The sequence below is a fragment of the Cetorhinus maximus genome, chromosome 7 (genome assembly GCF_964194155.1).
Source record: "Cetorhinus maximus chromosome 7, sCetMax3.hap1.1, whole genome shotgun sequence".
NCBI classification, from domain to species: Eukaryota; Metazoa; Chordata; class Chondrichthyes; order Lamniformes; family Cetorhinidae; genus Cetorhinus; species Cetorhinus maximus.
This window is the reverse complement of record NC_135885.1, coordinates 11,767,981-11,794,420: the sequence shown is the minus strand read 5'-3', so window position 1 is coordinate 11,794,420 and position 26,440 is coordinate 11,767,981.

The window sequence follows — 26,440 nt, the reverse complement described above, 5'->3', positions numbered from 1 at the left end:
AAATGCAGCAAGATCTGGACAAAATCCAAGCTTGGGCTGACAAGTGGCAAGAAACGTTGGTGCCACAAAAATGCCAGGCAATGAGCATCTCCAACAAGAGAGAATGTAACCATCACCCCTTGACATTTAATGGCATTATCATTGCTGAATCCTCCATTATCAACATTCTGCAGGTTACCATTGAACAGAAACTGAACCGGACTAACCATATAAATGCTATCGCTACAAAAGCAGGTCAGAGGCTATGAATCCTGTGTCAAGTAACTCACCTCCTGACTCCCCAAAGACTGTCCACCATCTACAAGGCACAAGTCGGGAGTGTAATGGAATACTCTCCACTTGCCTGGATGAGTGCAGCTCCAACAACACTCAAGAAGCTTCACACCATCCAGGAAAAAGCAGCCCACTTGATTGGAACCCCATCCATAAGGATTCACTCCCTCCTCCACCAACCCACAGTGGCAGCAGTGTGCGCCATCTAGAAGATGCACTGGAGGAGCTCACCAAACCTCCTTAGACAGCACCTTCCAAACCCACAACCACTACCATCTGAAAGGACAAGGGCAGCAGTTGCAGGGGAACACCATCACCTGGATGTTCCCCTCTAAGCCACACAGCATACTGACTTTGAACAATACCGCCATTCCTTCACTGTCGCTGGGTCAAAATCTTGGAACTCCCTCCCTAACAGCACTGTGGGTGTACCAACATCACATGGACTGCAACGGTTCAAGAAGGCAGCTCACCGCCACCTTCACAAGGGCAATTAGGGATGGGCAATAAATGCTGGTCTAGCCAGCGATGCCCACATCCCATGAATGAATAAAAATCAAAAATGAAATAACAGGATTTGTGCTGGTGATCTGCCAAAGTTGCATTGGTCAATTGGGAGAACTACATGGATATCAGTGATGACAATGCATAAGTGAACCTTCCGAAGTGCTTGTTAAATAATATCGCCAATATTTCAAAGATAGTAAGCACTTTTTGAACAAGCTCTAATACTACTTAGAATGCTGCGGGCAAGATCACATGTTATAATGGAGCTGGTGCAGAGGTGATTTACAAGGGTGACACCAGAAATGCATGGGTTTACATTTCAGGATTGACAGGCTGGGTCTCTTTTCTCTTGAAGAAAAAAGGCTGAGGATTGACCGAATAGAGGTCTTTGAAGTTAGGAAAGATTTTGGTGGGATGGATTCAAAGAGAATGTTTTTTTTCTTGTGGGGAAGAGCATAACTAGATGCCAACAATATAAACTAGTTACCAAGAGATCCAATAAGGAATTCAGAAGAAACTTCTTTACCCAAGGATTGGTGAGAATGTTGAACTCAGAACCACAGGGAATGATGAAAGTGAATAGAATAGATGTATTTAAGGGGAAACTAGAAAAGCATTTGAGGGAGAAGAGAATAAAGGGTTATGATGGTAGATTTCAATGAACAAGGATGGAAGGAGGCTGGAGGGGAACATAAACACCAACATGGACTGGTTGGGCAGGATAGCCTGTTTCTGTGCCATATATCCTATGTAATCCTGATAAGTAAGTAACCCCCCTGATGGTCTAAGTGAAGGCTGTGAAATGTCAAGCCATACCCACCAAAGCATCCTAGATTCGAATACCAACCTCTGACTTGTCTTCCAGCCCTACAGCCCTCTGGAATCCTTTGTGCCCCTTAAACTCTGATCTCTTGCTCAATCCCAATTTGTGACATTTTACTACATTAAAGGCATTATATAAAGGCAAGTCAATATTGCTGAGTTAGCTGACTTCAGGAACAGTAGAGGTAATGGTAATGGCTTCAATGCCCTGAGCTTGCAAGTAGAGTGTTCTGTTAGATGCCCATGACTGGTCCATTGAATCCTGCTGGAATGAGTGCACATGCCAGTTCCTCATACATTTCAGGCATTTTTACATAATTTTAATGATAATGACACAAATTCCCAGTGAGCAGTTTAGGCCAGAAATTCAGACAAAAGGATAGCAGACGCGGAGGGCCCATTCAGCTCTTTATCCCTTTTTGATCAATACAATGTGACATTTTCATTGAGTTTATTAGTGTTGTCTCAGGAGACAAGGACAAGAAATGGAAAAGCAACTATTGGGTAAATACTGAGCAAAGGAAAAATGATTAAAGTTTCAGTGCTCATAAATAATGCATTGGCCTTGACATGACTGAGACACTCCAGGTGGAAAATGGTTATCCCGGAAAGTTCAGAACCTTTTGATTGCTTCAAATGGACAGAGCTGACAGCACGATTAAGGTGGCTGCTCTGCAAACAATCTTTGTTTGCTTCACAGTAGAAAGCTTGCAAATTACCGCAAAAACCACCGCAATAAATCTAAAGGTCCAATTCACGATGGAAAGTATATGTATCTTGACTTCAGGTCTTAGCTATGCTTCTGCTATCCTCTCGAGAGGCTGTGGAAAGGGTCCACAGTAACCTGGAGAAATGAGAGACGTTCTCCTGAGGGCAGAGATTTCATTGAAAATATTCAAAATTATGAAGTTTTTTTTTTGATACACGGGGAGAAACTGTTTCCGATGGCAGGAGGATCGATAGCAAGAGCATAAGGAATTTGAGTAATTGGTAAAAGGACCAGCTGGGGGAGGTGAGGAGATTTACATTATGCAGCGAGTTGTTACGATCTGGAATGCACGGCCTGAAAGGTGCTAGAAGCAAATTCAATAGTAACTTTCAAAGGATGTCGGATGAATTTGAAAAGGAAAATTTCACAGGGTGATGGGGGAAAGAGCAGGAGGAATGGGACTAATTGAATAGCTCTTTCAAAGAGCTGGCACAGGCACAATCAGCTGAATGACCTCCTCCTGTTCTGCAAGATATGATGCTATGAACTGAATGTTAATACTACCGATTATGCCCAAGTAATAGGCCACAGGAGGCAGTACCGTGTTGGTTTACATGATTATGTGCAATTTGTATAAGACGCTTGGGGTAGATTTTTTTTTTGTATATTCATTCATGAGATGTGAGCTTTGCTGGCTAGGCCAACATTTATTGCCTGTCCTTAGTTGCCCTTGGTGGTGGTCCACTTCCTTGAGCCTCTGCAGTTTGTGTAATGAAGGTGCACCCACAGTGCTGTTAGGGTGGGAGCTCCAGGATTCTCACCCAGCGATGATGGAGGAACTGCGATTTATTTGCTGGTCAAGATGGTGTGTAACTTGCAGGTGGTGGTGTTCCCATGAACCTGCTTCCCTTAGATAAAAGCATAAAACTGCGGATGCTGGAAATCCAAAGCAAAAATAAAAATAAAAATACCTGGAAAAACTCAGCAGGTCTGGCAGCACCTGCGGAGAGGAACACAGTTAGTGTTCCGAATCCGTATGACTCTTCAACAGAACCTGTTCTGTTGAAGAGTCATACGGACTCGAAATGCTTAACTGTGCTCCTCTCCGCAGATGCTGCCAGACCTGCTGAGTTTTTCCAGGTATTTTTATTTTTATTTTTAACCTGCTTGCCTTTTCCACCTGGGTGGTAGAGGTCATCCATTTGGAAAGTGCTGTCGAAGTGAGTTGCTCCACTGCACCTTGTAGATGGTACACACTGCTACCAGGGTGCGCTGGTGAAAAGCCAACATTTCAGATCAGCAGCGGCCCATAGATAGAAATCACCTGGTTCATATTTCCAAGGATGGTGTAATTAATATGCAGCCATTCCACAATCCACTTCTACACCTGATTAACTCAACTTTCATAAGGACGTCAAAGCCGTGGATCCTCATGACCCCTTCGGTTTTCCCTTCCCCTGAGACAGGGAGAATTCACATTTATATAGCACCTTCATGACCTCAGGATGTCCCAAAGCACTTCACAGCCAATGGAGTACTTTTGAAATGTAGCCCCTGTTGTAATGAAGATACATGCAGCAGCTGTAAATTTCAACACAGCAAGGCACCAACAAACAGCAATGGGATTAATGGCTGGATGATCTGTTTCACTGATTCCTGTTTAGAGTTAAATCTTGACCAGAATTCCATATTCTTCTATCCAAAAAGGTAGTGTTGTAGACAGGCTGAGACAGAACAACTGCGATCCTTGTTTCCTTCCCTACTGTCCATAACCAATTAGTTTTTGAGAGGAAGATGTGTTTGTTTCTGCCTGAGTGTGTAGACAAATTGAATAACCAGCAGCAAAAACCATGGATGCTTTAAAAGGTCTTTCCCCAAACCCACCATGAGCCATGTGTGTGTGCGTGTAGTGCGTTTGTGTGTGCATATGTGTGTTTGTGTGTGTGTACGTGTGCATGTGTGCATGCGTGTGTGTGTGTGTGTGTGCATATGTGCGTGTGTGTGTGTTTTACCCTTGGAATGACTAATTCAATTGAAAAATAACCCAGGAGCTAAGACATTTGTATTTAAAAAGAAAAGGTTAGTTTATTTTACACTGAAACAAAACCAGAAAATGCTGGACAAACTCAGCAGGTCTAACAGCGTTTTACACTATTGCTCTGGGAGTTACGTAAGAAAAGATAAAGTTACTAACACATACACACACAAAGGTTAATTACAAATGAAGATAAAATGATACTTATAAATGTGATTTGAGTTTAGTCAGTATTGTTTGGTGCAGATCTGATGTGTTGTGAAATTGAGATGTTGCGTTTTCTGAAGTGAAGGTTTTGAGGTTGTAAAATGGCTCTGCAGCTACGCTACCTTCCACTGTTTAATTGCCAGAGGTTGCTTTAACAGGTAAGCTTGGTAGGTGGAATCAAGTTTACAGGGAGAAGAGAAAGTTCCTTGCTTCTAGTTCTGCAGGCATGGCACTTCCAGCTGCCAAATTACTTTACAGCAGAACCATTTGTCTGTTTCTGGATGCCTTTCTCTGTCTCTTGTCTGCTGCATTGAAGCTGTTTCAATATGATTCAAGATGGATCTGAGTTCTAAAACAAAAACAGAAACAGAAATACCTGGAAAAGCTCAGCAGGTCTGGCAGCATCGGCGGAGGAGAGCACAGTTGACGTTTCGAGTCCTCATGACCCTTCATATTTGGATCTGACTTCTAATCAGCTTGCTCTGCCTTTTCCATCCATTTCGTAGGCAAGACATGATGGCACTGTATCAAAATGCCTCATCATGTTCGAAATGTGGAAACTGGTAAACCACGTCTGCAGCTTATCTTAGCCAGTGACTTTTAGGTGAGGTACTTAGTTCTTATAAGTACCAGCAATTACCTTGAATGGCTCAACTCTTCCAAAGTTGACGAGATAGGAAGGGACTGTTTACATTATCAGGTGAAGCCATTGTCTGCTTGAGGGCTCACTGAATTTAAAAAGTCTGTTTTATGACTGGATATGTCTGCTTGTAATCCGCTCGGAGCCTTCTGGAGGCTTGACAGCATTGTAGTCGTAAAGTGAGGTAACTCTTGACGGCCACTTTAATGTCCACCATGTCCATTTTAAAAAGGTACATTTTTTTTTTACAGAACATCATGACTACACACCATGACACAAGCCTTTTGTGGGTTTAAATAAGGAGGATTGTTTATTCACACTGTTATGATCCTGGACCAGGCCCCATGGTTTTGGATTAGGAACCCATAACTTCTTGTTTAAAGTAGACAAAGTTTGAGATTCAAGGCACTTGCTAAGAGAATAAAGCCACAGGATTCCACAGGTTTTGAGCAAACAAAACTAAAGTTTACGATACAAGTTCAGAAATATAAACAATTTACAATATCCATATTATACTCTAACATTCATAATATGCGATACATATGTTTAACAAGCAAACGGTGGTCAAACATACCACAATTCACAATAAATGACAGAGGCGACCAAGGCAGATTCCATGGATTTCTCAACAACACACCCAGGCGTGAGTAAAATCGTGAGTCAACGAATCTTATTGAAATTCTGGGCGGAATCATCCCAGATTTGCACTAAGTGAAAAAGGACGTTTTACCTGCCAGCCGCAATGGTGGCTTTTCACGTCACAACATCCCATTTCTGCCTCATTAATTTTGCAGCCACAGGAAACATGCCGTCTTGTTGGCAGGTGGCCTCCGATTTGCCCGCCACGCCATTACCTTCCCGCTTCCTCACTCAGGACATATTTAACCTGCAGCTGCACACACATTTCTTAATGCCTGCAACCCGGGGGAGGGCACCGGTGAAGACATGGCCCCAAAAGCCAAGAAGAGTGCAGCCCCCAATTCAGTCACGCATCCAAGAAATGCCTTTTGGATACTGTGGAGGTCCGCTGCGATGTCCTCTACCCACCCCCACCGTTCTTGCTGCAGGAAGCCCATCGGTCTCACCACTCTGGCTTGGGAGGTGATGACAGAGGTGGACAGTGCCAATGTTGCACGTAAGAGATCGGCCACCCATTGCAGAAAACGGATGAATGACCTCACTCTTAGCTCACACACTCACAAGCCCATCACACATTCACAGGTATCTCACTCACTGCCAGCTCAAGGGACAGCACCATTCACTCTCTCACACAAACCCTCACACCTCCATCTGGCCTCATCTCCTATGGAGACTGCCTCCTCAGCAACTACGCTCATGAGGCCACTTGCACAGATCGACATGTGCCCCCACGCACCCTGGGATACCCCCCTTCCCCAGTACAGCTCTTACCTTGCCTGAGGCCACTTCTCCCCCTTCCCCAAGCAAGCCCTAGGCCTGCAGCCATTGAAAAGCCACTCCTGCCTTAACGGCTGGTCTGGTGAGTAGAGACCTGCCCATGAGCCCTCCGAAAAGTGATGTGGTTCTAACTGCAAAGCCTGGCGCTGATGACCACGAGTGCTGCCCAAAGCAAGATAAGTAAACAAACTCTGAAGCCCTGAGCAAAGTGCAGCTCACCAGGTGCACGTCACTTATGTGCAGTTGTGAAACATGCCCGGACGATCCAACTTGGAGACATCATTCCGGCAAGCAGGGCTTACAATTAGATTCCAATGTATTAAAATGTCATTCCCAATGTCCAGCGGTATGAAAAGTGCCCCGCCATTGACAGCCGGAGTGCACGATTGCAAACTGATCTCACAAATGCACGAAAGAGATATTGCCCGCTCCCGCCCGTCATGACGCCCAACGCCAACGGCGGAGGAAAATTCCGGCCTCTGTCTCTCTCACAAGGGATTCTAGTCTTCACCTTTGAAGATCTCGCCTTGGGATTCTCTCCAAAAGTCGCCCCAAATCAGCCGGCCTCAATGGCAGCACACCTTGCATGGCTTCAATCTCGTCTCCAAAGGCTTCGTTCCTCTGGATTCCCTTCGCCCCAGCACCAACTCACAAGCACAACTTCAGCTTTAGGGTGGCGCCGAGCAGAACACGGCTGCTCCAAAGGGTTACCTTCGCCCCGGTGGCTCTTGGCACGGAATCATCAACCTTCTGCTGCATTTTTCAATCTTCAGGGCTTCTCTTGAGTCCTCTTCGATTTCCCTGATCTTCCCCTGAGGCCCCACCAAAGGCCAACTGCAGCCCTTTTTATGCTTCGCTCCTCTTTCTCTGCTTCTCTTTCTCCTTAACTGGGACGTCTCTCTGTCCACTCTCCCTGTCCACTCTCCCTGTCCACTCTCCCTGTCTCCTGCCTGAGACTATTCTCAATAAAGCATTTCTGCTTCCAGGTAACATGATCTGGTTTTCACGCTATTTTCTTTTCACGCAGGTGCACTGGGCCCGTCCTCAGCCTGAAGAACTTCACAAACGCTGGATTGCCCATGTGCAAAAAAGTCTCGAGGCATGCCAGGAGTTCCCGACCCCTGCTTGCTGGGGAGTTAAGTTTGGAATGCGTAACAATGCACTCACCCCAGAAGTCTAGTGCTGCAGCACACCCACTCAGTCACACACATAAACACATTCGAAGAAAGTACAGTTAAAGAGAATAGTGCACTTTTACAAGATATAAGCAAAAGGAATAGTTGATAATTCCCATGATTGGCTGATTCTGGAAAACACACATTGCAGGCCTGATGAAGAAAATGACTTCATTCCTGAAGTGTAGTTTAGGTGAATTTAATAGCCAAAGCCATGTACCAAAGTTGTTTCCAGATTCTCTCAAAGAGATGGACTTTCTGCAGGTTGTGAAGTTAATTACTTGGCAGCTCGTTACTAGGAGGTCAGTTTCATGTAATGGTGGACTCAAAAAGGAACAGGTTTGGAAACCTTATGATGTTACAGTCCGCAGTTCTTAAGAGTTAGATGTCACTGCCCTTTCTGCTGCTCCTGTGTCTTCCTGCACACAATAGTTAAAGGTTAAGGGGAGACCAACACAGCTGCCCTACCATGTGGCTTCTCACAGTTCCATTTTCCAAATATAGTGTCGATCGTAGGTTGATTAGCCACAACCTGGGTTATTAATTATTGACATTCACCCTGGAGTGGGGGGAGAGGGGTGGAGTTGAGATACTCACCGCCACTGTTTGAGAAAGACCCATTCAAGCCAGGAAACATCTTTTGGATGGTCTCAGGCGATAAGTACTTGACATCTATTAGTCTGGAATGCCCTTGCGAAACAATGTGGTCATTTTGAATTCACAGAGCAGGTCAAATCCTTTGCAGCATATTTTGTCCATTTTAAAAGAAAAGCCAGTTTCAAAAGATTCCACACTGAGTAAAGTTCATATTTTATAAGTAATAATTTGACATACCTTTAATCGTCATGACAGTAGATAGAGCCTCGATTTAATGCCTTATCTCCAAAAGGTGGCACTGAAGTAGCAGCCTAGGCAATACCCTTCAGTCTCTGAATAGTGCTTAACCTCTGACTTTTTGATTCAGAGGCACAAGTGCTATCAATGAGTCAACACTAACATATACAACAAGGCTTCTAAACCTCAGGTTTAGAGCCACTTGCCACAACTCCTTATTTCATCTTGTCTCTCCTATCTTTTTGTTATTTTCACATACTACAGGACTCAAACGTTCATCTAGGATTCTCAACAGCAAAAAAAAATACTAAATGTAAGCACAGAATGGAGACATATACTGTTCTGAATCTCAAGCAGCTAAAACTGTAAGATGCCAGGAAGAATGAAAGGGAAGCAGAGAAAGGACATACTTATCCCACCAGCCTTTGTAAAACTTATCCAGGTACGCAAGGAGTGTGTAAAATGCGAGATACAGGACCAGTTCAGTCTGAGACTTACGCAGTATCCAGGAGAACATAGTAAAGCAATAGAGCTTAGCTGAAGAGATCTATCAACATGGTAGATCATAACTGGCTAATCATTATTCCCAAACACCTTGTGCCTACTGCTACAGAATGGAAGAGCTACCACAACCATTAACAGCCTAAACTGCTCAGGCCAATAGTATAGCGAGGAAAAATAAGAGGTCATCAAGGATCTATTAAGCACCGCATCAGTGTGTGAGAAATGTAAGGAAAGACATTGTGTGTTATGCCTTTTGATTCAGCACATACAAGACTTCAAGCAAAAGAAATGGGAGGTGACATTTATGGCCATGACTCTGAGTGCAGTGACATTAACACAGAAAAATTTCAAGGTGGCAATGACATAATAATAGACACTACCTTGTAGGCAGCAAAACACAATGAAATGTGAGATGACAGTGAGAACTGTATCACTGCCTCTCCTCCCCCACATCATGTACTGCAAAAGAAAGCGTGAATTCTGATGGCAATTTTCTCTACTGTAACAAGTCTATAAATGGGAATTTTCGGGAGGAACGGTTAAGGGGGCAAAGTTCTTTTCTTTGCTAATTAATGCATCCTCCAATGGTTATCGAGGGTTGGAATATTACAGCTTAAAGCTGTAATTTTAGCTTGGTTCAATTGGTAGCACTCTTGCTTCAGGATCAGAAGTTGTGGAATGAACGCTCACTCCACTATTTTAATGCAAGAACAGAAAAACAGGATTTGTTTAAAAGGCATGAAGCTTTTAAGTGTTGATGTTCAGAGAGACTTGGATGCACTCATATAAGGAACATAGAAAGCTCGCATGCAGGTCCAGTGAGCAATTAGGAAGGCAAATGGCATGTTGGCCTTTATATTGCAAGGGGATTGGCATACAAGAATAAGCAAGTCTTACTAAAACTGTATAGCACCTGGTGTAATGTGTGCAGTTTTGGTCTCCATGTTTACGAAAAGACACACTTGCCTTGGAGGCGGTACAGCAAAGATGCGCTAGATTGGTTCCTGAGATGAGAGAGTTGCCCTATGATGAGAGGCTGACTAAATTGGGCCTATATTCCCTGGAGTTTAGAAGAGTGCGAGGTAATCTGATTGAAACATACAAGATTCTGAAAGGATTTGACAGGGTAGACACTGAGCGGTTGTTTCCCCTGGCTGATCGATGTGGAACATAGGGATATAATCTCAGTACAAAGGGTTGATCATTTCGGACTGAGATGAGGGGAAATGTATTCATTCAAAGGGTTGTGCATGTTTGGGTTTCTCAACCCCAGCGGGTTGTGGATGATTCACCATTGAGGATATTCAAGACTGTTCTTAAGACCTTCTTCCTGGAATTCCATAGGGATTCTCCTGACCGGCTACGATTATTTTGATGGAAAGCAGGTTTGGGTCTGCATCTGGCCCGAGAATCCCCAAGAAAATTCCAAGCAGTAATCTAGGTTGACATTCCAGCATAGCACTAAAGAGCTGCTATTTTCTGGGTGAGATATTAAATGGCGGTCTTGCCTTTCTGTTTAAATGGATATGAGAGACCTTAGTGGTGCTATTTGAAACAGGGGTTTAACCCAGTGTCCTAGCCAACATTCATACAAGGGTAGATATTGATGTGTTCACTACTCATGAAGAGGAGATGGAGGCCAGGAAGGAACACAACAGCTGGAACCATGTTAAAGTTGAGGTATCCTCTGTTGGGGCATGAATTGTCATAAACAAAACCCCATCTGATTTGCTAATGGCCTTTAGGGAAGGAACTCTGCCATCTTTTCCTGGCCTGGCCTACATGTGACTCTAGACCCACAGCAATGTGGTTGACTCTTAACCACCCTCTGAAATGGCCTGCCAAGCCAATCAGTTCAAGGGGCAATTAGGGATGGGCAACAAATGCCAGCCTTGCCAGTGATGCTCACATCGCATGGAAGAATGAATAAATAAAACAAAAATCAAAGGGTTTGGGAACTCACCAGGTCCTTCATGAAGCCAAGCCAGTCCAAGGTGAAAAGAAGGAAGGGGGATCCTGGGGGAGGGTTGGGTGTCTGAGCTATGGTACTATTGCATGGAAATGTCAACCTAGGTAATCTGCTCATGTCTCTGGGGCTTGAACCCACAACTTTCTGATTCAGGAGTGAGACTTTTCAAATGCTCACCTTGTTTGTTGATTGCAAAATCTTGCTCTGAATAAGTTGGCTGTGACTTTTGCCTAGAAAACGACGCTGACTGCACTGTTGGGAGTAATCCATTGTCTATTAAGCATCTGAGCATATCCATAGGATGTGAAAAAGTGCTAAATAAATGCAGGTTTTTTCTGCATGAGAGACTGGGTTTTTAATTCTTTACCAATTTTTAATGAGGCAATTAGAATAACCAATCAGGATGATGAAGTATCATTGGACTAATGTGAGATGGTATTCAACTGGAGAAATGTGAGATGGTATTCAACAAGTAGTTCAAATGAAATCATTAGCAGAGGTGCACTTTACATTATGGACAAAAAAAACTTTATCTCATTGACAATTGCTCCTTGGAGCTTTCCGCTCCCGTTGGTGACAGGTGTATTCGACAGCGCGAGTGGACAATATGACAAGAAGGCCAAAAATTGGTTTTGCGCTGTCGTGAAACCTGTTGGCGAACATCCACTCTACCTGTCAATGGCGAGCTGCATTTCCCACTGCTGCATGTCAGGAACTTAATTTCAATACTTTAGCATCTTATTATAAACCCTGCACGCCGGAATCATCCCCCCACACTGGATCATTCGGGAACGTCGATGTGATTACACGCCGACGTGTTTCACAATTGTACATAAGCAACCTGATGAGCTGCACTTCGCTTGGGACTTTGAGATTTGTTTGCCCACCTTTCTTTGGGAAGCACTCGGGGTCATCAGTGCCATCTTTGCAGGCACCGCATCACTGTTAGGGGGGCTCACAGGTAGGCCTCTACCTACCAGATGAGCTGTAAGGAGGTGGTGGCTTCTTAATGGCTGCGGGGCTAGGGCTTGCTTGGGGAAGGGGGAAAATTGGTCTCAGACCAGGGAAGAGGCTGCAGTGCCAGGGTTGTACTGGAGAAGAGGGATGTCCCAGGGTGTGTGCGGGCGCAAAAGTTGATCTGTGCAAGTGGCCTCAAGAGGTTGAGGGCCGAGGAGGCAGTCTCCAGAGGAGATGAGACCAGATGGAGATGTGAGGGTGTGTGCGGGAGAGTGAGTGGTGATGTCCCTTGAGTTGGCAGTGAGTGAGATCCTAGTGAGTGTGTGAGTTTAGAGTGATAAGATGGTTGCCTGACCCTGGCGGCACGGATGAGAGCATTCATCTTCTTCTTGCACTGGATAGTTGACCTCTTCTGTGCAGCATTGACACTGACCACCACTGCCACCCCGTCCCAAGCCGAAGCGGTGAGATTGCTGGACCTCCTGCAGCCAGAGCGGGAGTGGAGGACATCATAGCAGGCTTCCAAAAAGCATTCGAGTGATGGGTGGCTGCACTTTTCTTGCCTTTCAGGACCATGTCTTCACTGGAGCAGTCTTGGGCTGAAAGCATTGAGAACTGTGTGCGTGGCTGCAGTTTAGATATGGCACATGGAGTGTGGAAACAGTGAGGTAAGGGCTTAGCGGGTGATTCAGAGGCTGCCCGCCAGCGAGGTGGTGTCTTTCCTGTGGCTGCAAAATTAATGAGGTGGGAAGCAGACGATACAGCGTGAACACCCACCATTGCGGCCGGTGGGTAAAACATCCTTTATCATGCCCGCTACCATTCATAGTGCAATTCTGGGAAGATTCTGCTCAAAGACTTCTAAAGTCCTGGAGTAAATTTCTAACTTGCCACTGATATCCATAGGCATGAAAATTGGATGGTTTTCACAACAGAATGCCAGTTTTACACCAGGATGGCAAGTTAAAAATCCAAATCTTTAGCTGGGACAGATTCTCAACAAAATCACAGAACGTAGGATAACATTCCCACTGCAATTTCTCAGAGAGAAATGAATGTTAAAGATGTTTTTTCTTTATTCTTTCATGGGATGTGGGTGTCGCTGGCAAAGCCAGATTTGTTGCCCATCCTTAATTGCCCTTGAAGTGAGTGGCTTGCTAGGCCATTTCAGCGGGCAGTTAAGAGTCAACTACATTGCTGTGGGTCTAGAGTCGCATGTAGGCCAGACCAGATAAGGATGGCGGGTTTCCTTCCCTAAAGGGCGTTTGTGAACCAGATGGGTTTTTTATAACAATTGGTGATAGTTTCATGGTCATTATGCCTGAGACCAGTTTTATATTCCAGATTTATTAATTAAATTTAAAGTCCAGCAGTTGCTGTGGTGGGATTTGAACCCATGTCCCCAGATCGTTATCCTGGGTCTCTGGAGTACTAGTCCAATGATTACACCACCGCCACCAGTTTTGTGTGGGGTGGGGAGTGTCTATATTGTGATACAAAAGGTATCGATTTTCTAGGGGAGTGTTTGGATTGGTCAGTGGGTCCCTTCCCGTCCATCATTGTTCATAGGTATACTTGTAAATTTGTGCAGATTATTCTCACTTGTTGGCAGCCCACAAATATGAAATATCTTCCTGTTACTCAACTATTACCATACTAATATCACCCCAAGATGGCGCATTGTAACAAGGTGTGGGAGGTATTATGGAAAAGCTCTTATATGTTTGCATCTACATTTACTACCATCGTAGAAATACACTATAATAATGTGGACTCTTATCTTTCCATCTAATTAGATTTTTAGGTTTGTGCGAGATCAATTAGAGAGCTTCCTCTGCTCAATGATGTTTCCATATGCTCCTAACATAACAAGAACAGCTCTTATTCAGTACTCTACAATTTACACTTTTCCCACTGGCCACTTTCACAGCTTCATTGTGAGTTACTGCAAATTTAATACCACTTACTGCCAAATTATAGCAAAGAACACACTTACATTTGTAACATCTTTAGGGCATCCCAAAACAATTATCACCAAATTATGCCCATTTTTGTGCTGTAGAATCGCTCTCATTGGAAATTGGATTGGAACAGGCTCAGAATTATTTCATTAAGAGGTCCTTAGGGTCAGTAAAGATAGGAGAAAAGAAAAGAAAGACCCACGTTTGGCACACATTAGATCTGGACACAGGTTATTTTTTCTTTATTTTTTCATAGGATGTGGGCGTCACTGGCTGGGCCAGCGTTGGTTGCCCATCCCTAAGTGCCCTTGAGAAGGCAGTGGTGTGCTGCTTTCTTGAACCACTGCAGTCCCTGTGGTGTAGGTATACCCACAGTGCTGTTAGGGAGGGAGTTCCAGGTAGTTAATGTTTAACCACATTGCTGTGGGTCTGGAGTCACATGTAGGCCAGACCAGGTAAGCTCAGCAGATTTCCTTCCACAAAGGACATTAATGAACCAGGTGGGTTTTTACAACAGTCGACGATAGTTGTCATGGTCACCATTACTGAGACTAGCTTTTAGTTCCAGATTTATTAATTGGGTTTAAATTCCATCAGTTATTATGGTGGGATTCAAACCCATTTCCACAGAGCATTAGCTCGGATTTCTGGTCAAGGAGGTGGGGGGCATTACCACGACACCAACATCTCCCACAATTTTTAACAAAATGACTTGCATTTATCCAGCACCTTTCATGAGCTCAGGATGTCCCAAAGTGTTTTACAGCCAATGAACAGAGGAAGGGAAGGGAGGCCCAGCTGAAGTGTATAAGATGGTGGGAGGTCCAGATAGAGCGGATCGGAAGGTCCTTTTCCCCTTTGTTGGTCTATAACCAGGTGACATAGATTTAGGGTAAGAGGTAGGAGGTTTAGAGGGAATTTGAGGGGAAATGTTTTCATCTAGAATTCGCTGACTGAAAGGGTGGTAAAGGCAAAACCCTCGTGACGTTCAAGAATTACTTAGACATGCGCTTGAAGTGCCAGAACTCACAAGGCTAGGGGGCCAAGAGCTGGAAGGTGGGATTAGGCTGGATGCTATTGTCAGCTGGCACAGGAATGATGGGCCAGATGGCCTCATTCTGCACTGTAAATGTCTTTGATTTATTTCATTACTGCTGTAATGTAGGAACTACAGAAGCCAATTTGCACAGAGCAAGCATTCACAAACAGCAAGGTGATAATTTGCTTTTCTGTGAATGTTTAACCTTAAAGGTCATCCACCTGAAACGCTAACTCTGTTTCTCTCTCCACAGATGCTGCCAGACCTGCTGAGTATTTCCAGCATTTTCTGTTCTTATTTCAGATTTCCAACATCTGCAGTATCTTGCTTTTGCATGATGTTGATTGCCGGATATGAATCGGCCAGGGCACAAGGGAGTCCCCCTAGTTTTCTTCTAAATGGTGCCATAAAGTCTTTTACATTCACCTGAGGGAGCAGGCAAGACCACGGTTTAATGGCACCTTAATGGGGCAGCATTCCCTCTGTAGGACACCGGAGAATCACCCTAAATTTGTATGCATAAATTCTGGAGTGGGATTTGAACCTAGAACTTCGTGACTCAGAGATAAGAGAGGCTACCAACTGACTGACATCAAAGATTCAGACATGAACGGACATCTGCTCTACTTTTATTTTCAATGTAAAGGAGAAAGCCATGTACAATATGCTGCATTGGGTACAGCACGGGGTATTTGTTTTTAAAAAATGTATTCACGGGATGTGGGCGCCGCTGGCTAGGCCAGCATTTATTGCCCACTCTTAGAGAGCATTTAAGAGTCAACAACGTTGCTGTGGGCCTGGAGTCACATGTAGGGCAGACCAGGTAAGGATGGCAGATTTCCTTCCCTAAAGGGCATTAGTGAACCAGATGGGTTTTTACAACAATCAACAATGGTTGTCATGGTTATCATTAGACTTTTTAATTCCAGATTTTTATTGAATTCAAGTTTCACCATCTGCCGTGGCAGGATTCGAACGCAGGTCCCCCGGAGTATTACCCTGGGTCTCTGGATAACTAGTCCGGCTACAGTGCCACTACCTCCCCTGTAACTGCATTATTATTCTTATGGCTGCATAAGCAGTTAAATTTCAACGCTGAGGTTAACAATCTGTTCAACGGCTTCCGCTGACGCAGTGTGAATTGTTGTGATGCCACCAGAAATGGATCGCTCGGGGCAGGAGTTCAGTTTTTGGGTGATGGCCTGACTTGGATGGCCACAGTCGCAGTTTGGGCTGTTCCTCATGTTCCACATGTGGAGCAAATGGCCACACTTTCCCTGGCCTGTCCACAAGCAGTTGAGGGTTTTTCAGATTTTCAAAGGCTGTTCAGATTCTCCATCGAAGGTTGAAACCTGAGGCTTAATCACTCGGGTCAGTAACCAGGTTGCGACTGGTGATGTTGGTGGTCAACCAGGAGGTGTGCCACCGCAAGAGATTACTTCACTCAAAGCCTTCTGTATCTTTGGAACTCTCTACCCCAGAGGGTTGTGGATGCTCCATCGTTGAATACAGCTAAAACTGGGATAGGCAGATTTTTGGTTTCTCAGGGAATAAAGGGAGCAGGCTGAAAAACAGAGTTGAAGCCCAAGATCAGCCATGATGGTAATGAATGGCGGAGCAGGCTCGGTGGGCCCTATAGTCTACTCCTGCTCCCATTCCTTGTGTTCTTATGTTCTTGTGGTGGGGTTGTCATCAGTTTGTCAGGTGTGTAGTGCGTTCCAGTAGGGATGGATATTTCAGACGGATGTGTGGAGTTTTTTTTGAGGTCCTGTATCACTGGGAGCGCTTTGTCAGTTGCCAGCTGAGGAGGGCTTCTCTAAGGGCTTAAAGTTGACAAGGAAGCCATTACAGGTCAGGTGATATCATGTGAGGGATGAGAGGAGTAATGTAATACTTGACAGCAACAGACAAGGACATGACCAACCAGATGAAAGATGATAATATACATTGAGCGAGATTTAAAAAAACATTCAAAAGCTGTTGAGCCAATAGGAAGGAAGAGGAAGTCAGGGACCAGGGCTGTTAGTCACTCAGAGGCAGAGAGGGAGCCGGGTTGGGAGGGTATAGTTTTGAGGTTGAGAAACCTGGAATAAAGCATTTAACAGCAGGACTCGATTAACATATTTTCTCTGAAAGACATGCAGGATACAGGTTTGTTTTTCATTTATACAACACACCTAACCCAGAAACAGCAATTTTTGGGATTTAAAATTCCCCCCCACCATCCCCCCATTCCAAAGTATCATTGGGGGGAGGGTGACAAGGCATAATCATTAATGAGAGACAAAGGAGATTCAAGGGTGGGTGGTATGTCAATCAGATTCTGCCTATTGACTCCTATAGTTGCTATGGTAACCAAAAAAGCAGCAGTCAAACTTACGGCCCAGATTTCTGCCACGACGGAAAGCCTCGCCCAAGTGGCCTAAAATGGCCGAAGTGGCCCAAAAATTGTAAGTCCCGCCCCCGAGCAGATTTTCGCGGAGGGATTGGGGGTGGTACGCATTTCGCACATGTGCGGTTTACAGAAGCAGCTGACCATTTAAATCATAAGCTGACTCCATTCAACTGGGATTCTGGTAGCTTTGGAGTGTGTGAAACCTGAAGTGTGTAGATTAGGCCTGGTAAGAGCAAGTATGAACTTTGTGTATTCATTTGGACAGCCATGGTACCCGTTTGAAGAGGTAAGGTACCATTTTGGATCTGGTCCCAGGCCACCTTTGGGGAGGCAAGGTGCTCTTTGGTGGAGGTAATGTGCCCTCTGAGTTAGATCAGATGCCCATTGGAATTTGTAAAATTAGACATGAATGTGTGTAATAAGTGTGTAAACACATTACTGTCAAGTTCATTGAACTGTCAACGGGCTCAACAAAATCAACTGTCAAACCTGTCAGAAGCACCTGTAAAAGGGAGCTGTCAAAAGTGTTATGAGGGCCTGTCAAGAGCATCTGTCAAAGGGAGCTGTCTAGCTGTCAAGATATTTAAAAGTCCTGCCTTTTAAGTCTTTGGCAAAAAAATTCTGGAGCGTTAAAAAAATTCACTGCTTGCTATTGCACTCTGTCTATTGACATGCACCTGAGGGTTTCTGTGGTAATCTAATGTGTAATATATCTTTAGGAAGAATGTTATAATGGAAGATCACATGATCTTAGTATTCAATAGCGGAGTGGCGCAGTCAGTAATGAGTAGTCTAGAGTTAGAGTCTGTAATGTAGAGATAGGGTTTGAGTTATAAGCACACAAAAATGTATCTGCTGAGTTCCTTTGTAAATAAATAGAATGTGTTCTACATAAGAACTGTCTGCTGATTGGCTACATCTATGGTACCAACTCAGCCATCCTGAAACAAGCATGAAATCCGGATCCATTAGTCCAATTAAACTAGTGACCAGGATCCAACAGTTTCCATTACTGGTATAGTGCTGCATGACTAATGTCACAATCATCCATTATCACAGTGAGGTGCCTGCCATTTCACAGTTTGATTGGCAGCTACAAGTGGTATTTAGACTCTTTGATGTGGAACTATGAATTCCAATGTTTGTTGTTATAAGGGATTGTGCACTTGAATGAAATGCTTGTTGTTATATAACTTTATGTAGTTGGCGGAATATAAATGTAGTAGATGAGTTTTTTTTAAAATTAGAGCTTTTTCATAACATAATGAAATCTGCAATAGGCACTTCGGACTTTATTTTACAGAACTTTATTTTTTCTCATCTCTGCATGGGTCCTGAGGTCCGCACATGGTGGATACTGGGTGAGGTGGCATGGTAGGCGTAAGGGCAAAGTTCAGTTGGATATTAAATATCCCAAGCTCCTGCTTTAAAGAGATTGCAGAGATGACTGAGCTAAGGTTCTTCCTCGAGACGATCCATCAAAATTCAGGTCCATGTGTCATTCATCTCATTGCTGTCAGTGTTTTTGCCCTCACAGCAGTCACAGCATTTCAACATCAGCTCACCGGAAGCAATTTTCATGTGGGATGCACATCACATCACACGTCGAGAGAAGCCTGAGGGAAACCCAGGATGTTTTCATGGCTGGCCTTACTGTGAACTAAGCTATTGAGCTGCCAGGTCACAACGTGCTTCAATAGACAGCGGAGTTCTGGGCAGGAGGTTGATATGAAATTACCCAAATTCATCAGGCACAGCAGCCTCCCATTGACCAGATACATCTGTAGCATTGGCTGCTGGATTGACCCATGATCAGGTTGGCATGGAGCAGGGTAGGGGGAGAGTGCGGGGGGGGTGGGGGTGTGTGAAACTGTAAGTGAAGAAGTCTAAGATATCCATCAGAAGATTAAAAAAGAACCATTTTATGCTATCTCCTGGCCCCAGTCAACAACCAGGCTGACCTGAGTTGGCAGAAAACAGACTTGCCTTTTCTTTGCTCGGGCCTCCCGGTGAATATTGGAGTCTGGTCCGAATGACATAAGATCATAGAATCGTAGAATTGTACAGTACAGAAGGAAGCCATTTCTCTTGTTCTTTCAAAGAGGAATCCAATTAGCCCCAGTCCCCAGGTCTTTCCCATATCCCTGCAATCCTTTTTCCTTCGAGTATTTATCCAATTCCCTTTTGAGTGTTTCCATTACTCTATCAGACAGTGAATTCCAAATCCTAACCACGTATGAAAAAAGGTTTTGCTCATGTTGCCTCTGGCTCTTTTGCCAATCTGTGCCCCTATCAACCCCTGTGCTCACTGACCTACATTGGCTCCCAGTCAAGCAACACCGCGATTTTAAAACTCACATCCTTGTTTACAAATCCCACTATGGCCTAGACATTCTCTGGTCCCACAACCGCCCGAGGTACATGTGCTCCTCCAAATCGGCATGCTTGAAATTCCCTGATTTTAGTTGCTTCACCATTGGTGTCTGTGCCTTCAGCTGCTTGGGCCTTAAGCTCTGGAATTCCCCTCTGAAACAACTCCATGGGCAGAATTTTGCCGTCGGCTAGCTGGGGGCGGGGCCCGCTCGCTGACACGGGATGACATCGGGCGGAACCCCTGATGTCATCCCGCCCTATTTAAATTTTCAGGAAGGCAGGGGCGCAGCAAAATCAGCTGTGGGCCCGACGACCTGTCAATGGTCAATTGAGGCCATTGACAGGATCATTGAAACAATTAAAGGACCTGCCCGTCCAACCTTAATGTTGGCGGGTCGGCCAGGAGACCTGGCGGCAAATAGAGAAAACACGAAACCTCTTCCAGTGGCGGGATGAGGTTTCATGTAGGGTTTTAAACATTTTAATAAAGTTAATCTGCAAATTATGGAAATGTCCCATCTCATGTGACATTAGGGGGACATGTTAGGGGTTATTTTTTTCTTCCTTTTTAAACATTTTTCAAAGTGTAAGTGATCTCCCTGAAGCTGCACTTAGCCTCAGGGAGATGTGCGGTCTTTTGTGCGCATGTGCGAAAGAGCGCACTCTCGCTTTTGGGGAATCCCTCCCGCCCGCACAGGAAGTGCATAGCGCTTCCCGCCGGGCGTCACACTGGGCAAGCCTTAATTGGCTCGCCCACGTAAAATAGCGGTGGGGCCCACTTCTCCGGCGGGGATCGGCTCCCTGCCCGCCGGAGATTGGGTTGGGCCGGGCCCTCCCGGCAAGCAGAAAATTCTGCCCCATATCTCTATCTCTGTTTCCTCAATAAAAAATGCTCCTTAATATCTACTCCTTTGAGCAAGCTTTCAGTTACCTAGCTTAATATCTCTTTTTGTGGTTCAGTGTCAAATTCCGTATGTCCCTGTGGAGTGTTTTAATACATTAAACGCACTATATAGATGTAAACTGTTGTTGTTCTATGGGCCTCAGCCCTTCCAAATGGAAAGTGAATCATCGTGAAATAGAGTTAATTTTTTTGAGAGATCCAATCGTAGCAATTGTAAACGTCCCAATTTTTGGTCATGTTGGATTGTATAGCCGGTAAGCACTTTAATCCACATGCATGAAGAAAAAGTCAGTATGCTTTCTTTCCCCACTGGTGTGTAGCAAATTTCATGCGCTCATCAATTATTCTGAATGAGTAAGGCAGCAGTAATTTAGTTCCTCTCGAAATTACACTGTAAATTATTTACACGCTCATGGAAATCCCTAAGCCTTATGTCTTTTTATCACTGTCGACTCTCTACAGCCAGAAAAAGTAATCGTATAAAATTAATGAACCAACATTTTCGCATTTAGTCAAGATGTATTTTCAATGATAACCAAATGGGCGGCAAGGCAGAGATCAAAGCAAGGAGACACACATTAACGATAGGCGCTGTGTGCATCTAGCAGAAGAGACTGGCCAATTTGTTCAGTATCTTTTCGAAGAAGTGAATCAGCCACTCAAAATAAAACATGGTACCCACGGCCTGCAAATATGGTATCCGCCAATTTGTGCAGTCTGCCGTGCCTTGGATGAAATCAATCTCACCTCTGGGTCAGACAACAACAACGTATATTTATGCAGTGCCAATTTAACATAACAACACGCTCCAAAGCACTTCGCAGGAGCTGCGTAAAGCAAAATTAGGCTCCGAGCCACAAAAGGCAATATTAGGTAGGTCAAAAGCTTGACCAAAGGGGTAGGCTTTAAGGAGCGTCTTAAAGGAAGAAATAGAGGTAGGCAGAGAGGTGTAGAGAGGGGATTCCAGAGCTTAGGCCCGAGGCAGCTGAAGGCACGGCCACCAATGGTGGAGCGATTAAAATTGGGGATGCTCAAGGGCCCAGAATTAGAGGAATGCAGGTACCTAAGGGGATTGTGGGGGTGAAGGAGATTACAGAGATAGGGAGAGATAAGTTTGAAAACAAGGATGAGAATCTTAAAGTCAAGGTGTTGCTTGACCAGGGGCCAATGTGGGGCAATGGTTCATAAACCACTAAAGAGGCTTAAACACAAAACCGAGGCTGTCTAGTGCAGCTTTCAGGGAGTACTGCACTGTCAGTGATGCTCTCATTTGGATTATATCTTAAACAAAGCTCTAGGGCAGAATTGTCCCAGAAAAAGGATGCTTTACCCACTGACTGCGATGGTGTTTTACGCCGTTTCATTCCAATCTAGCGTCATTAATCATGCATTCCCAGGAAACACGCCGTTCTAAGGGTGGGCGGGCTCTGATTCACCCGCCATGCCATCACCTCACTGCTTCATCACACCAGGTGCCACATGTAAAGTGCAGCTGCGTGTACATCTCTTAGTGCTTCCAGCCCAGCACTGATACAAAGAAGACAAGGCTCCGAAAGGCAAGAGGACTGCAGCCCACTCCCGAATGCCCCCAGTTTAGTGACGCATCCTTCAAGCACCTTCTGGACACTGTGACCTCCTCTATCCCCGTTCTGGCCACAGGAGGGGTAGCAACATTACCACTCCGGCTTGGCAGGCAATGGCAGTGGTGGTCAGTGCCAATGCTGCATAGAACAGGTCAGCCATCCAATGCAGGTAGAGGATGCATGATCTCATCTCAACCAGGGAAAGGCAACCATCTCATCACTCTAAACTCACACACTCACAAGCCCATCACACATTCACTGGCATCTCACTCACTGCCAGCTCAAGGGACATTCACTACTCACTCTCTCACACACACACCCTCACATGTCCATCTGCCCTCATCTCCTCTGGAGGCTGCCTCCTCAGCCCTCACCATCTTGAGGCCACTTGCACAGATCAACATGTGCCCCCACACACACCCTGGGATTCCCCCTTTCCCCAGTGCAGCCCTCACCCTGCAGCCTCTTCCCTTGCCTGAGGCCACTTCTCCCCCTTCCCCAAGCAATCCCTAGCCCTGCAGCCATTGAAAAGCCTTATGGTTGGTCTGGTAGGTGGAGACCTGCCCGTGAGCTCCCCTAAAAGCGATGTGGTGCTGCCTGTGAAGCCTGGCGCTGATGACCATGAGTGCTGATTGAAGCAAGGTAGGTAAACAAACCTCGAAGTCCCGAGTGAAGTGCAGCTCATCAGGTACACGTCACTTATGTACAATTGTGAAACACGTCGGCGTGACTGGGTGATCGAGAATGAGGAGGGGGTGGGGTGATTCCAGTGAGCTGGGCGTATAATGATATGCAGATGCATTACAATGAGGTTGCTGACGTCCAACGGCAGGAACGCGACCCGCCATTGACGCCCCAGGAGGGAAAAACAGTTTGGACCAGTAATCGTATTTCCCAGTTTTTACTGGTGCTCCATTTTAAGGTCTGCAAGACCAGTTCAGGCCAGTATTCTTATTTCCCAGTTTTTACTGTTTTCTCATTCTGGGTGGGCAGAGCGGACAATTACAAACTGGCTTTACAGTGTAAAACTGATTTTTGGCCTTCTCGCCATATTGTCTGCTCACATTGCCAAACACGCCCGACGCCAGCGGGCATGGTAACTTCCGCAGATAAAAGCAAAAAACTGCGGATGCTGGAAATCCAAAACAAAAACAAAAATACCTGGAAAAACTCAGCAGGTCTGGCAGCATCTGTGGAGAGGAGCAGTGTGCACAGATGCTGCCAGACCTGCTGAGTTTTTCCAGGTATTTTTGTTTTTGTTATGGTAACTTCCCCCTCTAGCCTGTCCTCTCAAGGGAACGCAAAGGGTCCAGTGACCCTGTTTTAAAGAACATCTGGCAGAGTTTTCCTCCGTGTTTGTGCCTCAATCAATGTGAATAAAACAGATTATCTGGCCATTATCACTTTGCTGTTTGCGGGTTCTTGCTGGGCACAAACTGGCTTTCGCATTTCCCACATCAAAGCAATGCAAAAGTGCTATGAAAAGCTTCGGGACATCATGAGGTGAAAGGAAGATGAGCAAACTCTGACCCCGTGCTTGGTGGACATGTGGTAACAACGTAAAGCTCTTTCCAATTTTTTGGTTAACTGGCCAATGCAGAGATATCGCGGCATCAGCTGGGCATGAGAAATAGCAATGGCACACTAGTGGAATAAAAGGGTGTCCAACTGAGGTCAGGATTAAACAATCTCACAGCGGAAGAATAGAGAGAGCTTCACTCTGTCTTTACTGATGCCAGACCTGACTGGGGACTCCTGAAGGGTTCTCAAAATTCCCACATTTTTCATATCATCAACAAGGATATGACTTTTGGACTTTTATGGCAGAGGACCTAACTGCTGGGTTAAGTGCAGACAGGAGGCTTGGACGACAGGAGACAGAATACGCATTCTTCCCTTTAAAACAATCAACCCAGAGAAAGACTTCATCTTACACGCAACTAAAGCCCATCAAAATTTTGCATAAATAATCGCTACTAACTACTAAGGCAAGAAGGCAGCAATCAATGCAATTATGCAAATCCATCAATACTCCACATATACAATGGCTTTCAGTTCAAAACTAGTTACGGGGACAGGAAGACAACAATAAACATCATGCCAGCCCATTAAAATCAACGAGACAACAATCACCTGGGGAAGCCCACCAAAATCAAACAAAGAACTAACCTTGATTTGGATTGAGATAAGAAATTCGAAAAAACTGTATAACTGGGCCACCAGTTTCAAAGGTGAAGTGGACACAGGAGGGTGAGCAGAGTTTAAGCAGGGAGCTGAGCCAAGTGGAGGAAGGAGATCTGGAGGTTTGCAGGCCCGCAGGCAACATCACGGCGAGGGGCACGGGGTGACAGGCTCAACCGAAGACAACAAGGCCGCAACCGCAGCCCTCCACGAAGATCAACCACCCACAACCGCGCCCTCCACCCAGCTGAAGAACCTTCGCAGATTCCACAGACCAGGACCACGTGGGGATGGCAGGCCCCAGAGGACACAAAGAGCGTACCCCAAAACTGCAACCGGCTTACCTGGCTGGATTTCGAACTGTCAAGGAACCCTGGTTGGTGAGCATGATCCCTGACCTCTCCTAGTTCAATTTAGTTAGGTTTTGAGGGTGGGACAAGGGTAAGGGGATTAGTAGCGTGATTTTCCCTCATTATGCCTTGTGTTCCCCATTCTTAACTAAGTGTACTTTGTAGGTCTGTATAATCTCAGTGTAATCCTAATGTTATAAGTTCATTTGCGACTTTAATAAACCCAGTTTTTTTTCTTGCACCAAAACCAGTGTCTGCTGCACTTTGTCACAACCTCCAAATAAGACCAAGGTCTAGAACCCAGGGAGTGGGAGCGATTCGGACCGCTCAGAAGTCAGAGGTGAAGCTGACACACACACGACCACCCCCTACACTCCATAATGTTCTATGGAGCGAGGCAGCATTCTGCCTATGGCACAATGCTGTGAAATCTCCCCCGGTGACAGGCACTCACAATAAAATTACAGTTTCTCTTTTACCCCTCAGAAAATATCCAATCCTGTCTAAATCACTTAAGACTGTAACCAGATCATAAAGGATTCAATTATGAGGACAGGTTGAATAAGTTTGCCTTGCATTCCTTCGAGTACAGGAGATTGAGGGGTGATCGGATCAAGATGGTCAAAATGCTGAAAGGATTCAACAGAATAAGGAGAAACAGTTTTCTCTAGTGGAGGAATCAAAAGCGCAAGGGGCCAGTCGGAAGTGAAGTCATGGAGCACTTTTTCATGCAAAATCTAGAACTCTACTCTAAAAGGCTGGTGATTCTAAGGCTAATAAAGCCTTTCAAGACTGAGCTTGATAGATTTTTGTTGGGTAAGAGTATCAAAGAATATGAAGCAATGGCAGGAAAATGGAGTTGCTTTTTATTCATTCACGGGATGTGGGCTTCGCTGGCTAGGCCAACATTTATTGCCCATCTTTAGTTGCCCTTGAGAAGGTGGTGGTGAGCTGCCTTCTTGAATCGCTGCAGTCTATGTGGTGTAGGTACACCCACAGTGCTGTTATGGAGGGAGTTGCAGGTTTTTGACCCAGCTACAGTGAAGGAACGGCCAATATATCTCCAAGTCAGGATAGTGAGTGACTTGGAGTGGAACTTACAGGTTGTGGTGTTCCCATCTTTCTGCTGCCCTTGCCCTTCTAGATGGTAGAGGTCATGGGTTTGGAAGGTGCTGTCTAAGGAGCCTTGGTGAGTTCTTGTAATGCATCTTGTAGATGGTACATACTACTTCTACTGTGCATCAATGGTGGAGGCAGTTAATGTTTGTGCATGTGGTGCCAATCAAGAGGTCTGCTTTGTCCTGGATGGTATCAAGCTTCTCGAGTATTGTTGCACTCATCCAGGCAAGTGGAGAGTATTCCATCACACTCCTGACTTGTGCCTGGTAGGTGGTGGTCAGGCTTTGGGGAGTCCGCAGGTAAGTTACTCACCACAGGATTGCTAGCCTCTGACCTGCTCTTGTAGCCACAGTATTTTCTAGCTAATCTCCGTTCATTTTCTGGTCAATGGTATCCCCCAGGATGTTGATGGTGGGGTATTCAGTGATGGCAATGCCTTTGAATGTCAAAGGGTGACAGTTAGATTCTCTCTTGTTGGCGATGGTCA